Source organism: Schistocerca cancellata, chromosome 1 (genome assembly GCF_023864275.1).
Source record: "Schistocerca cancellata isolate TAMUIC-IGC-003103 chromosome 1, iqSchCanc2.1, whole genome shotgun sequence".
Taxonomy (NCBI): Eukaryota; Metazoa; Arthropoda; class Insecta; order Orthoptera; family Acrididae; genus Schistocerca; species Schistocerca cancellata.
Window position 1 is genome coordinate 764,011,784 of NC_064626.1, and position 15,598 is coordinate 764,027,381.

The window sequence follows — 15,598 nt, forward strand, 5'->3', positions numbered from 1 at the left end:
CCCGATCGTACGTTCGCATACTTTGGGTGTGTTCCAGCGTAAGTATACTTATGACCCCTTTCCTTCATAGTATTAATTCTTATTTTGAACCACTCACTTGCAAATGGACGTGCCCTCTCATTTTGAGTAGTCAGTCGGGTGTATTGCTTAATAGTGTTACTTTTAGTATTCAGTGGCTCAGTTTCCACAATTGACCTTTGCCCGTGTCGCAGCGGCGCTTCCCGCGAAATATTAATTACGCGACATTCATAATAACTGTCATTTCAAAATTACGACTCTGGCTGCCTAAGCTTCTAACAATTTAACAGGGCGGTTACAGGTTTTGTAATGTATTTACATTTTACATTGCTTCAACTTTTTGCATTCTTATGCTGATCAGTAAAATTCGATATTTCACGATCATTTCCAGTGCTGTAGGTGATTAATTTACAGTTTCTCTGGGTCTTAGGAAAATTAGGTTCAATAGACCAGGTGATCTTTGAAACTATCACCAGCCTTTCTTCATTTAAAGTTGTAGGCTGCGTGCTCAACGTGAATGGTTTTTCACCACTGACACCCAATGTTTTATGAATAAGATGATGATGATGATGATATTTGGTTTGTGGGGCGCTCAAGGCGCGCTTATCAGCGCCCGAACAAAGTTCCCATCTTTACACAGTTCATACTCGCCACTTTCATGAATGATGATGAAATGATGCGGACAACACAAACACACAGTCCCCGAGAGGAGAAAATCCCCGACCCGGCCGGGAATCGAACGCGGGACCCCGTGATCCAGAGGCAGCAACCCAATGTTTTGTCTCTCCTAGTGTCACTGTGACGGTTAATGAAACCGGCAATAGTGTCGTCGTCGTCGTTGTGGAACTTCGCTGAGAGTTCGTCGAGAGATTCAGTAACTGGTTTGAAGATTTCTCGCAGTGTGTGCTCCTGTTTCAAATGCCCTAATCTCAGCAACCGTAATTTCTCTCAAACGGCCTTCCGTGCTTCGATGACTATATGTATGGTCGACATCTCGTTGTACACTAATGCAGCGTGAGGTTTATATATCCGCTCTTCTTCTTACTGCTCCCTCATCTCGACAACAGCTATTTTCCCTTCAGTTAAGACACCTACTTTCATTTCAGTTGCATTAACCCGTAAACAGAATGTCCCCTTCTCAATAACAGTTATTTCCCCTTTAGTTAAGTCGTTGTCTTTCTTTTCGATTGCATTAACCTTATCATTCAGTGTATTGCTCAGTCTCAGAAGGGTATGACATTACATCGCTAGTTCCTTGCCTAAGCCTCCGATTTTACATTTGAGACTTTGAATTTTCGCGTACATTTACAAGCGAATATTTTGTCCAAGCATACCCATCCTACCAGACTGAGCTCCTGGCATGCATACGAATTTATCCATGGTAATGCATATACTGATGTACTCACTTCTTTCCATGGCTTATGTAAAGGAACTCCTGGAAGTTCTATCTATACCTTGCTTCATTCAGTTTTCTTTTTTAATCAATAACGAGAAACCCGTACTGTGAGTGATTCCAGCAATCTTGACATATCTTTACAAAATCATTGAACGACGTAGCGGTTCATGCATGAGCCTGGTAAATGTCTTTTTAATTTATATTGTCCCACTTGAATGCTATAATTAGGTTTGCATTATCACTCACCAGCTGTTTTGGGATTCTGGAATCTCACTCAGGTTAAATACATCAACAGCCATATGGCGGCCAAAAAGGAAATATCGTCGAATTTGATCTTATATCTCCTGCAATATTTGTTATTTGGGCTGAAACAGTATTTCTGAAAATACACATACATGCTCCGGTTTCATCCGGATGTGTTAGCAGTGACTTGAGAACATTTGTCTTGGAACAGTGGGATGGATCTACAATTATTGCACGTATTTTGCCAGGAACGAGTACGCCATTCTTCTACCGGTCTGCTTGAACGCCGTCACAGCTCCAGTCTTGATGCTTCACCCACCCTGCCATGATACCTACTACGCCAGGTATTGGGGTGCAATGGGTTTTTGTAGAAAATAATGAACACTTTACCCTGCCAAGCTACCGACTATGTAGGGTACAGGCGTCCAGTGGGCTTTCATTGAGAATTTAGTGAAATGACATAATTCTCTGCTGTTGCTTGTTTGCAGCGAAAAACACTGGTAGCAATAGCTTTAGTACTTGCAGTATAATGAGAGGTAAGAAATAAAAACACATACATGGTTATATACATTTTTATTCAGTAATCATACACAGGATGCACCACATCAGCAGGTTCTTTCTTTATCTTAACACCAGAGGGAGTATAGAAAATGAAGCCTTCTTGCAAGCTCAGAATTTAGCATGTATTTCTCTCAGACTTAATGGCAACAGATTAGTTTCCGCTGGCACCATACTAACCCACTGTTTGTAGTTGTCTACATGCACACTGTTGATATGGAAATACTCTGCAATATCCCTATACACAACTTTAACACAAGGCAGCCATCTGTTCCGTCTTTCCAACGCAATGAATAGTACCATCGATAGACCGAATAAGTTTATAACAGCGAAGCGCTGTAGATAAATGGATATGTCACCCGATTTCACACAGAATGCAGAGTGATCGTATGCTGTTGTAATGGATGGAGACTTAACAGCACAGTAAATGTCCGGAGGAGGACGGCACGGATGATACTCGGCGGTCAACTTTTGCTTGATGTAAGCTTTTGCATGACACAATTCATCCCATTTCATCTCCGTAAACTGCACTTTAACGCTTTTAGTTGCATTCTCAATCTCTGTCACAACGCGCCAGTCTCTGGCTGTTTCTATATCAATACCTGTATGTAAATGCTTTGAACCACTAGCAGTTAAATTATATATATATATGAAGATGGTATCTGTTCTTTCGGACATGTCCGAAATAACAGATACCATCGGTGACCGTACAGATCGTTAGGATGAAATTAGAATTAAATCAATACAATGTAATGAATACCCTTAGCTGCATACAGGCGTTGACATACGTCAACGGGGACAGTTGAAAATGTGTGCCCCGACCGGGACACGAACCCGGGATTTCTTGCTTACATGGCAGACGCTCTGTCCATCTGAGCCACCGAAGACAGAGTGGATATTGCGACTTCAATGACTTATCTCTGGCACGCCTCCCGTGAGACCCCCATTCCCAACTTATTGACCCGCACTATATTCGTAGTGCCCCTGTCCATTACACTCATTACTCGCGGCTTTACCAATTCCCGTAAGAATTCGGGCAATATTTGTGCATCTGCATAGAAGATGGTCAAGTAGCCGGTGAGCCTTAACTATATATATGAGGATGGTATCTTTTCTTTGGGACATCTCCTGCTTACATGGCAGTCGCTCTATCCACTTGAACCACCGAGGACACAGAGGATAGTGCGACTGCAGGGACTTGTCCGAAAGAACAGATAACGTCTTCATATATATCATTAAGGCTCACCGGCCATTTGACCATCTTCTGTGCAGTTCCACAAATATTGCCCGAACTCTTACGGGAATCGGTAAAGCGGCGAGTAATGAGTGAAACTTCCCCTTTGAAAAATTATACAAGACTGTGCTTAAACTGACACACAATATTTTTAGCGCAACGCAATCTGACTTTCAAAAATCCCTACAAAAGAATGGCCCTGACTAACATTAACCTATACCTTTCACAAATCACTTACCTCACAAAAATCTTCATTACTCGAACTACTGCAATACAGCGAGCGCCACTACTGCCAGCTAAATAAAAGATTCAAACTACGGAAGGCACTAACTACTGATAGGCATAGTTAGGAAATGAAAGATTTTAGTAGAGAACAAACAATGTATTTACCTTAATAATGTTGAAAACTCATAATATACATAGCAGTTCATGACATCCAATTTTAAAAATTTCAAAACTCCGCCATCTCTCTCCCCACATCCAGCACTGCTGGCGGCTCACCTCCAACTGCCCAACGCTATGCGCTGTTAACATCCAGCTGCTGCTGCGCAACACTACAATGGCAGACAACAATGCAAACTAGCACACAGAGCGCTATTTAACGTTGCCAATAAGAAAACATAAACAGCCTACTTACATAGCCCCCATGCTCCCCACAAAAAATTTTACAAATTGTTTTGGGCAGTGGCCAATAATGATTTGATAAAATTTGTCATAATTACAATAACAAAGAAATCAAATGCACACACTTATTGGTACAATGTTGGTCAAAAGCTAAAATTTTCTCACAGTCCATAAAGACAGTCAAGATTGTTCATCACAGTAAAGTTTCAGTGGTTTTTTTTCCAAAGTCTGAGCAGTAAAAGAAAATGCACACAGAAGTAGTGGATTTCCATGCAGTCTTGAACAAGTAGTGTTGTCCTTCCAACGGAAAGACAGTGCTGACTCTTGACATGCTGACAGGTAATGGGCCACAACAGAGCAAACCCACAGCAGAGTCAGTCGAAGTTGATGAATATTGGTAGGTAGGTCATCACAGAGTAGACCCACTGTAGTCCTGGTAGAGAGTATGGTATTGGTGGGCCACCAAAGATGCAGACCCACTATAGTCCTTGTAGAGATAATGGTATTGGTGAGTCAGCAAAGGTGTAGACCCACTATAGTCCTTGTAGAGATAATGGTATTGGTGAGTCAGCAAAGGTGTAGACCCACTGTAGTCCTTGTAGAAATAATGGTATTGTTGGGTCATCAAAGATGCAGACCCACTGTAGTCCTTGTAGAGATGGCCAGCAGCTATCTGTTGTGACTGTGCAGGTGCACAATCACCATTGAAGAGTCTTGAAGATAATATAGCAAGTCCATAACCACCACTTGTGCACTCACAAAATTTTTTCTGAAATGTCCTTAGAACCAGCAATGCTGTTATCCAGTCCCTTGCTGAATTATTAACACATGTGCAAACACTATCAGTCCCTACTTCTCACATATTGTCCATATACTATGACCAACAGAAATGTGTGCAGTGAAATGTAACTTACAAGTTGCTTAATTTGATGAACTGGTGTCAATTACACTTTCATAACATGAGAATACAATAACAAAGGTACAAAATACATCATTAAAGAACATAACAATACAGATAACATTTGTAGTAATAGGGGCTTTACAAAACAATAGAAATATACATACACATCAGTGATACAGGAATTATGACATAAGTAAATATATAAAATCAAGAGAATAGTTTTCGAAACATTAATTTCACACATGAGCATTAAAACAAAACAGAATAAATAATGTCTAAGCATATTTACAAGGTAAATAACATATTGTTAATGCCAATTATATTTGAGGATAACAGTATTCCTCATGATAGTGAATGTAGCTTAGTATTAGAAGAAGAAAAAATTCTATGAAGCTACACAGAGACAGGAAGAAAACAAATACACAAGGGTACACAAACACATAGTGGGATAACGCAAAAGGATAGGGCAGGGTTCGTTTTCAGTGTAACATTTGGTACTGCAGTCCAACCCAAAACTTCATTCCATAGATCTTTCGTCTTATTTCGATATTTGCTCCAGCCAAAAAAATCCTATCCAAGCATGCCTTCTGTATTTTTCTCGTATAACCTCTCAGTGCATTTCTTCAAATTCATCGCAACTCATTCTCTTATAGGCTACCCCCTCTTAAGCTAACTTAAATCTACTGAGCTCAGATGCTAAACTAAGGGACGAGGCAATGCAGCAGCACAAAACAATTAACACAAACAGCAATGAAAAAAAATGCAGATTTGTGAAGCAAGCAGCATTATAGGAATTAGCAAAGCAATTGCAGTATTACAACTAATATAAGGCAATGAGCAGCAAACAAGAAAAATAAATCAGTAGTAAACTGGCTTAGCAGAGTAACACAAAGTCAAATTCAGTAACACTATGCCTGGCAAACAGCAGTAACTTATATCTAAACATGACAAAGCTCAAGCAAAAAAAAAAAAAAAAAAACATTACACTAAAGACAATAATGCAGACAAGGGAAATGTACATTCACATCTTAATGTCTATGTAATTAAAGTTGTGCACCATAAAAACTAATTCTACAAAAAATTACCAAGTAATTGAAAAGAAAATTATATATGTAGTTATTGTTATCAGTCCCTTCTTATTGTTCTTTCCAGTCCAAGAGCTCCTTTTTCGAAGAATGTGGATCAGAAAATAATTTAATAGATCTGTTGACAGAAAGTGTTCACATTAGCAGATGCATTTAAGTTTATTTTATAAAACCAATGCTGCAACACAGCTGGAAAACAGATATCAAATGAAATAAGCAGTTATGAAAAGCAAAGCATAAAAATATCATTCAATAGTCATGTGACATTTCATAAGTTAGTAGAAATTCTCTCAACTCTCGTAGAAAGACACTTGTCATAATCAGGTGTGCAGATGTAAGTATGTTTCCAAGTAATGAGCGTGTCGTATTTGCGATGCTTTCTCTAAAGGAATGTCAATAGCGAGGATAAGGGCCTCCCTTTTTTTTTCTACCTGTGCCTCTGAAATGCACACCCTAATGGCTTTTTCTCAAGGCGGCTGGCACACCAGGCCGCTCACAATGCATTACGTCATGGTCACTTACCTTTTTACTGAAATATTTACGACAGCAGTTTCCGCTACAGTGACAGTCTCATATAAAAATGTCACAGGTCGAGAATTTACGTTTCAAATGTGTAGAAACAAAATCCTATGAATATAACAGTGTTCAAAACGTTTTCGTCGGCATTGTGATACATTCATGCATTTACACGCAATTCATAACTCTTAAAGTACGATTCTTGGTTTCCAACATCCTTTATCACAAGTCAGAGTCCCTAACCACTACTCATTATTCCTTACCTTATTATACATATACATATTCGTTGACACTTCTTCAATATTTCATCATAATAAATACATAGCATAATCAAATTCCTCATATAACATCGGCTTATTGATCATAAACATACCTCAACAGCATAATACACATCGTCGTCGTAATAATATCATAACATTTCAGTCAATTCTCAAAATCGTCGTAGCTTCCTCCAATAATTAAAAAAAATTCTCTGCTCATGTCAAAAGTGTCATCTGCCTCAAACGTAGTTTAAAACTCGAGATCCCATACCAAATATATCATTAAAAGCTCTCATAATATCACAATGGGTCCGAAAAAATATGAACAGTTCACAAAGTACGGACAAAATACAATTTCGTAAGTGTGAAGTTATCCAACGGTGTAATTACGTAAACATCTGTCACTGCCGTAGCAAAAATGTTTGTCTCTCTCAGTTAAATGATCAGATAGCTATGTAATTTATGTGTTAGAGGAATATGGTACCGATGTGTAAAGTTGTATAAGCAAATACCATATTAGCTAGGGCTCCTTGTGCTTTCCAAACACATGATACACAAAGTAAGCGTGTACCCCCCTGAGGACTAATGTAATTATACCCTCAGGTGTTACAGATTACAGCAATGGAATGACATGTATCACGGAAAACCTTTGTATTTCAAAAATCTTGAAAAATAAATGGTTTAAGTACAAAATTAAGCATTCAAATGCGTGTCCTGTAGCGCTAAATGTGCGTCTTGCTGTAAGATAATTCTGTGGAAGTGTCGTAGTTATTGTCCTCCGAAGCTAAGTTCTGCAGAAGTCAATGTACTTACCTCATGATAAACAACAGTGAAATGCTTTGCGTATAGATATCTTAGTTATTACGCTTATTGTTGTGATGAAGAAATTACTGTGCTGTAACGTATTGTTGTGCTACGGAAAAGGCTGTCTCCTTGTAGCTATACCACAAAAGTTACTACTAAAACATGTTATACTTTCCAGAATAATACAGAAAAACTGTGCAGATATGAAACAGAAACACCGCAAAAGCAACATTGTAAATTGTCACTCATTAGTAGCGTCGTGATAAAATCGTGTAGCTGTCACATAAACTAACCACTGTCTCATCTGGTATCTCACAGAAAGTACCTTAAATCCAGAATGTATTTTCAAGTAAACCAAAATGTTGCATTAAAATCTCATTAGCAGTACTGGTAAATGTTCTAAGTATGTGAGCCTTATAGTCATTACGTAATTGTGCAACTAACAAGCAAGAATGTACACACACAATAACACTGTGTCGTCTGTTCGCAATAACAATGCATTCGTAATTTCTGTTTAAATAAGTTCTCTTGGTTCTTGACTGGATATTTAACTTCAAACGTTGTTGCATGGTAATAGTTTCTAAAGCATACTAGTAACGTGAAGTGAAAAATTTTATAGCAAAGACTAAATTAAAAAACAGTTTATCTCTCAATAAACGGTTTTATATGTGAGATGTGGTGTAACCCTTTGCTCTTCTCAGTACGCAGAGTTGCAACTTGAATGCAATTATCATGCGGTATTCGTCCGTAAAGAATACTGGAATTTTGCTCAAGGTTAGCGTCAATGTTATTTTTCCCTGAGCCAGCGGGCGCAAGTGGCTGCCTGCGGTGCGAGTCATTGTCTGTTTCTTTGTTGGCGCGCGCCGTTATTGGGATTTGGAGACTTAACTTCTACAAATTCGCCTTGTTGAGAGGGCTCTGCTCTGTTTGAATCCCGCCAGTTCTGATGCAGTTCAGGTCTGTCGTTACGATCATATCATCTGTCGTCATGTCGGTAGATTCCATAGTTTCTTTCTTGTCGGTCACGTGGTGGAGAATTTCTCCCTGAGTCGTAACTGCGCGCTGGACCATTGCGTCTAAAGTTATTCTGACTCCCTTGATAATAATTATTTTGGTTCCCATATTGTCTGTTTCTCTGATTGTCTCTGTGATAGTCATTACCGCGGAGAGGTGATCTTTCATACGGGTGGTGTCTGTTTTGGTCACGATTTACGTTGTAAGAATAGCCTTGTCGTGTCCATTTATTATTTCTGTCATCGCGGAATTGTGTCAGATGTGACCTGTAATTGTTGTGCTCCTGTTTTCGCGTTCCGCGATTGTCAGTGTCAATTTCCAGTTCTTGTAAGAGTCCCTGAAAAGCTTCAATGTCGTCTTTGCAACGTCCTGCCAAAATAATATGACGCTTGAGTCAGTCACGACCTTGGACACACCTGTAAATATGTCTTCCCCCGCGAAATCCAGCTTTTGTCCCTCTTCCGGCCAGCAGGTAGACGGAGCGCACTCGGTCCTACAGGCGGCCACAATGGGACGGACCAGTCCCGGCGGCGGGCTCTTTGTGGCCCACTCGAACGCTCAGTCGCTAACGTCTCACTTCGAAGAGTTCTGTGACCTGTTCTGCCAATCGCTGTTCCATATTATCCTCGTCTCTGAAACTTGGTTGAAACCAAACATTTCTTCCGACGCTATCCGAATCACTGGTTACTCTCTCCTAAGGGCAGATCGTGAAACACGACGCGAGGGTGGTGTGGGTGCCTATGTTCGCTCTGATCTGAGACCTACTATACTATGCATATCGGATGCAAAGGGCGAAGGAGAAGCAGAGTTCTTGTTTTTCGAAATAAATACATAAAATCAGAAACTGCTAATTGGAGTAATCTATAAACCACTAAACGTCGGTGCCATGTCCTCCTTTCAGTCTGCCCTGTCCTCGCTCGTGACACTGTATGAACACATAATCATTATGGGCGACACAAACATCGACTTACAGTTAAAATCTCCCTCTGCAGAAAAACTAAGGAGACTGTTCCACTCCAATGATATGAGTTTAACACCGCTGGACCCAACTCATCACACGCCACACAGCCATACACTCATAGATATAATAGCAACAAAGCGACCAGATAAAATAATTCGCGCCAATCAGACATCCGCTCCAGGACTCTCTGCTCACGACGTGATATTCTTAAATTACTCAGTGCATACTACCAAAGAAAAATCTCACCTGGTAACCTACAGAAACCTAAAAAATGTTAACCATGACGCTCTTCAAAAGGATTGCTCAGACACCCCTTGGCATGATGTAAGCAATGAACCGACTTTAGACGGAAAAATTCGGGAATTATGTCGCAAAATTATTGCACTGTATGATAAACATGCTCCTCAACGCACTGTCAAGGTAAAGAGAGCTCCCGCTCCGTGGCTCACCACTGCATTACGCCAGTTAATGAATAAACGTGATGCTGCACATAGAGCCTTCAAGCGTAACCCAACTCCCGAGGCGTACGAAGCTTATAGGAAACTCCGAAATAGAACCAAGCAAAGCGTGAGGAATGTCAAAATCAGACATGCCCGCTCTGTCGTATGCGGTATAACACAACCTGCTGCACTGTGGAAAAAGCTGTGCAGTTTCGGTATAGGGAAGCGAAGATCTGACGCTGTTTATCAAGCGTCTGCAGGAGAATTAAACGATTTCTTCTCAACATCTGTAAACTGCCACGCAGTGACAAATTACCAGCCCCAAGATATCAATCTCTCGAGAGACAAGTTTTTCCTAAAACATGTAACTACCAGCACAATACACAAGGCAATTATGAGAATCTCTTCCGAGGCAGTAGGAAATGATGGAGTGAGCATTGGCATGATTAAGAACGTCGTAGACACTATTACTCCAGTTATCACAGACATCTTCAACCTGTCTCTTGTCAGTAGTACATATCCTACTGAGTGGAAGCAAAGTTTAATTCAACCTATACCCAAGACTGACAACCCTAAGTCGCCAGGTGATTACAGGCCGATCTGCATACTACCTGCAATATCTAAAGCCCTAGAATACATCGTCCATGAACAGCTGACGGATTACCTCAAAACTCATAACATCCACAACAAATATCAGTCAGGCTTTCGAAAGCACCATAGTACAGCAACTGCATTAATCAAAGTAACTGATGACATTAAACATGCCATGGACAGACGTGAAGCTACCATCCTAACACTGCTTGACTTTAGCAAGGCTTTTGATACAGTTGACTTTGATATATTACTAATTAAAATGAAACAGCTGAATTTCTCAAACAGCGCAATACACTGGTTCGACAGCTACCTCAAAAACAGAAGTCAACAAGTCATTTGTGGGTCGGAAAAGTCATCATGGAAAAACGTGCGCTCTGGAGTTCCCCAAGGCTCCGTCCTTGGTCCATTACTCTTCTCACTGTACATTAATGATATTCCTTCAGTGATTCACTCCTGCAACTACCATCTATATGCCGACGACATCCAACTGTACATAAGTGCAAGCCCCAAGAACATTGCTGACGCAGTAGCGAGTATGAACGCAGATCTTTGCTCTGTTTCTCGATGGGCACAGAACCTAGGTCTGAAACTAAACCCCAAGAAATCCCAGGTCATACTTATATCTCATCCAAAGTTAATCAGTCGGTACTTTCGCGAAACAGTCCCTGAAATACTCCTCAATGGTACCCAACTACCATACCAAAAAACAGTAAAAGACCTTGGAATAATCTTGGATGAACACCTAAACTGGGAAGAACAAACAGTCACAGCTTGCCGGAAATCGCTCTCCTCCCTACATGCAATTCAAAAATTTAGAAAAATATTTCCAACTCATGTTAAACAAAAATTAGTCCAAACACTAGTCTTGCCTAATCTTTACTACTGTGATGTAGTTCAACACGGCACAAATAGTGAAAATTCGAGAGGCCTCGAGCTAGTGATTAATGCTTGCGTTAGATACGTATGCAATATACGGTTGTATGATCATATCAGTCCTTCATACTCCCAGCTAGGTTGGATACGCCCACATAAGACACGCGATCTCCACACGATGTGCTTACTTCATCGATTTCTTAGCCACTGGTGCCCCCAATACTTATCTTCTCACATTAAACACCTATCATCATTCCACAACCGCAATACCAGATCGGATACGTTTAGCATCTTGGCTGTACCTTTACATAACACAAAATCTTTCTCCGTGTCATTCTCCATCTCAGCCATACGACTATGGAACGCGCTCCCCTGTGATCTGCGTCTTATCCAGAACCACTCAACATTCAAGAGGGAACTCAAGACTTACATATTAGGGACGGTATAGCCACCATTGTTGTGCCCCTCTCATCTTTTTCTTTCTCCTCTCCATCATAGCTTCGAATTTTAACTTTTTATTTCTCTTCCTCTAACCTATCTACCTCTTCTATATCTCTTTCACCCCATTCTATCGTCTTATGTCTCTGCTTGATGAGAATAACTCACAAGCTGCAAGAATATAACGAGAAAATTCCCAACTAGCAATAGGACTGACATTCATAAAAGAAAAAAATATGTTTACTTTCCTATACATAGTCATTACTATTATTATTATTCTTGATTGTTATAATTATTTTTTGATTGTTATAATTATCATTGTACTACTTTTATAATCTCTAATTTTTTTCTGTAATATTAATACTGTATAACATGTTATATGTCCTTAATGTTCTGTAGAAACTGAAATTTGTTGAACCTGAGTATGCCTGGTTAGGTGTAAGAGAGGGCCTGAAGGCCCTAATCTTGCCAGGTAAAATAAATACATAAATAAATAAATAAATACATAAATGTTCAGGTAATTTGATTAAGCAAATGCGGATGAGTTCTGAGGGGCTGTATGTGTTTGACAGGTACTGATTCTTGTGCAATATGTCTTCAAAATATTTCACAAGACTGGAAAATTCAGATTGTTCGAAATGTTTCATCATTATGATGCTATGTTTTACTCGGTCTTGTGTGGCTTGAGACCAATATGCTGAGAGGAAGGCATGGTAAAATTCTCCTTCACTGTGACAATCGTGAATGACAGATCACATTCTTACGGCTGGTTCATTCTCCAAGTAGCCACACATAAATTCTAACCTGTGCTCCAATGACCAGTTGGGAGGGAAACAATGAGAGAATTGATGGAGCCACGCTTGTGGATGAATGTCGTTGGCAGAATTCTTAAACGTTTTGAATTTACGTGTAGTAATGAACAGCTTATAGTCAAAATCATCGTGTCGGCGAGTAGCATATCGGTCATTGTTACGTCGTGTCGGCGGTTCCATCTCAAAATTCGGTGTACCTCGCCAATTTCTTTCATAATTTCCGAAGTGCCCTGAGTTATTATTTTGTGGCTGTTCCGTATTTCTATGTCCCTCTTCCCGTATTGAAGCGCGAGTGGCCTCTGAAATACGTAATTCTTTTGTCAGCTGATCTTGTACTTCCCGGATTTCTCTTTGTTGTTGCGTATTAATTTGATTCTGATTGTGTTTGAATTTCCTAATTTGTTCGCACTCTTCTGTGTCATTAAAGACTACTGGTTTTGTGTCATTCAGATCATCATCTACCTTCGTAGATAAATTATTTAGCTGATCCGAAAGTTCAACTACTTTCTCTGATAATGAACTAATTTCCTCCATGTGTCTTTCTACTGTGTCCTTTAAGTTTTCCTGAGTTTTTGCAAGTTGCGTAACCGAATCGGTAGATGCAACTGAGTCAATTTTAGCTTGCAAGGTGTCGTGATTTTCATGAACAATAGTTTGCAGTTCTTTTATGGCTGCTTCGTGATTCTGTAGTGCATTTTCATGACGCGAAAAAACAGATTGGAAATGCTCACAAATTTGTGTTTTTACGTCATTACAGACTTTTTGACATTTCGATTGTATTTTATGTAACTCAGTAGTTAAATCTTCACGTGTCTGTTCAAGCGTGGTGTGAAGATTTTGTTCCATTGCGTCTAACTGTTGCTGTGTTTGTCTCTGGTGTTGTTCCATTGTGTCTAACTTTTGAAGATTTTGTTCCATTGTGTTTAACTTTTGAAGCTTTTGTCCCATTTGTTGCATTAATTGTAATAACAATGCACTGGTGTCTGAAACATGCTCCTCAGTGCTATTCGGCAATGCATTTGAACCGGCAATATTCGCAGTTTGAAAAGCAGAAAATTTGTCTTGACTTATTTGAGAAAAGGGTGAGGACGCAAAACCTGAATCTACAGTATTTGCAAGATTGTGTCCTGTCATTTCGGATTCCTGAGGCAAGCTGTTGCCGACCGATCGATCGATAATGCTTCCCTGTTCACTAATTGTTTCACTGTCTACACCATTGTTTGCAGCCCACTCCATTTCCCTATGTACAAATACCAAATTACTACTCTGAACATTAGTTAATTCATTACATGGTGGCGCTAACACACTGCTTTCGTCTTCACTGTCATTTCTCAGTTTACTTTGGAGCCTAGTATTACGTTTTTCACACGCCATTATTGTCACAATATTTCACACGATAACACAGAAAAACACAATTTGAAGAGCAAAAATAGGGGAACACATTAACATAGCAATGAAAATAATATCTAGTTAATTGCAAGTGCAGCTGCGAAATACTTGGTGCAAATCTACATGCATGCCACAACTGTTTTACTGTACAACAATGAAAGACTGCAACTACAAAGGAGATTTTCTTTACAATTACACGCTAGCAATAAACAAAATCTACAGTAATTACACAAACTACAAGAAAAAATCAGAAGATTCCAGTGAGGTATCCTCTGCAAAAGGTCGACATATGAAACGTCCCCTTAGAACAATTATACAAGACTGTGCTTAAACTGACACACAATATTTTTAGCGCAACGCAATCTGACTTTCAAAAATCTCTACAAAAGAATGGCCCTGACTAACATTAACCTATACCTTTCACAAATCACTTACCTCACAAAAATCTTCATTACTCGAACTACTGCAATACAGCGAGCGCCACTACTGCCAGCTAAATAAAAGATTCAAACTAAGGAAGGCACTAACTACTGATAGGCATAGTTAGGAAATGAAAGATTTTAGTAGAGAACAAACAATGTATTTACCTTAATAATGTTGAAAACTCATAATATACATAGCAGTTCATGACATCCAATTTTAAAAATTTCAAAACTCTGCCATCTCTCTCCCCACATCCAGCGCTGCTGGCGGCTCACCTCCAACTGCCCAACGCTATGCGCTGTTAACATCCAGCTGCCGCTGCGCAACACTACAATGGCAGACAACAATGAAAACTAGCACACAGAGCGCTACGTAACGTTGCCAATAAGAAAACGTAAACAGCCTACTTACATGAGTGTAATGGTGAGGGGCACTACGAATATAGTGCGGGACAATAATATGGGAATGTGGGTCACACGGGAGGCGTGACAGAGATGCAGTCGCAATATCCACTGTGTCTTCGGTGGCTCAGATGCGTAGAGCGTCTACCACGCGAGCAAGAAATCCCGGGTTCGTGTCCCGGTCGGAGCGCACATTTTCAACTGTCCCCGTTTACATATATCGACGTCTGTGTGCAGCTAAGGGTATTCACCTCATTGTATTGATTTAATTGTAATTTCAGTTAAATTACACTCTGAAGTGAACAGTAGTGGTGCGCAGGGCTTAATTGGTATCTTCACAGCCACTACATCGTCACTTTGTCCATGCAGTGTCACTGGAATATTCTACGATGGCGCTTATGATAGGGTCCAGTAGCGATCTGCGTCACACTGATTAGTACCCCTGGTGCACTTCTGCAAGTCAGGGAATGGCTGGGTGACTTCAACCAGCAACAACAGTTCATTGTCCTCCCCAACAAGCTGACTAGGTGCGCGACAGGACCCCATGGTGCCGCCGCTGCTGTGGGTCGTGATGGACTGCGTCATTTTTCTGCTGCAGACCTCGGCAGGCTAGA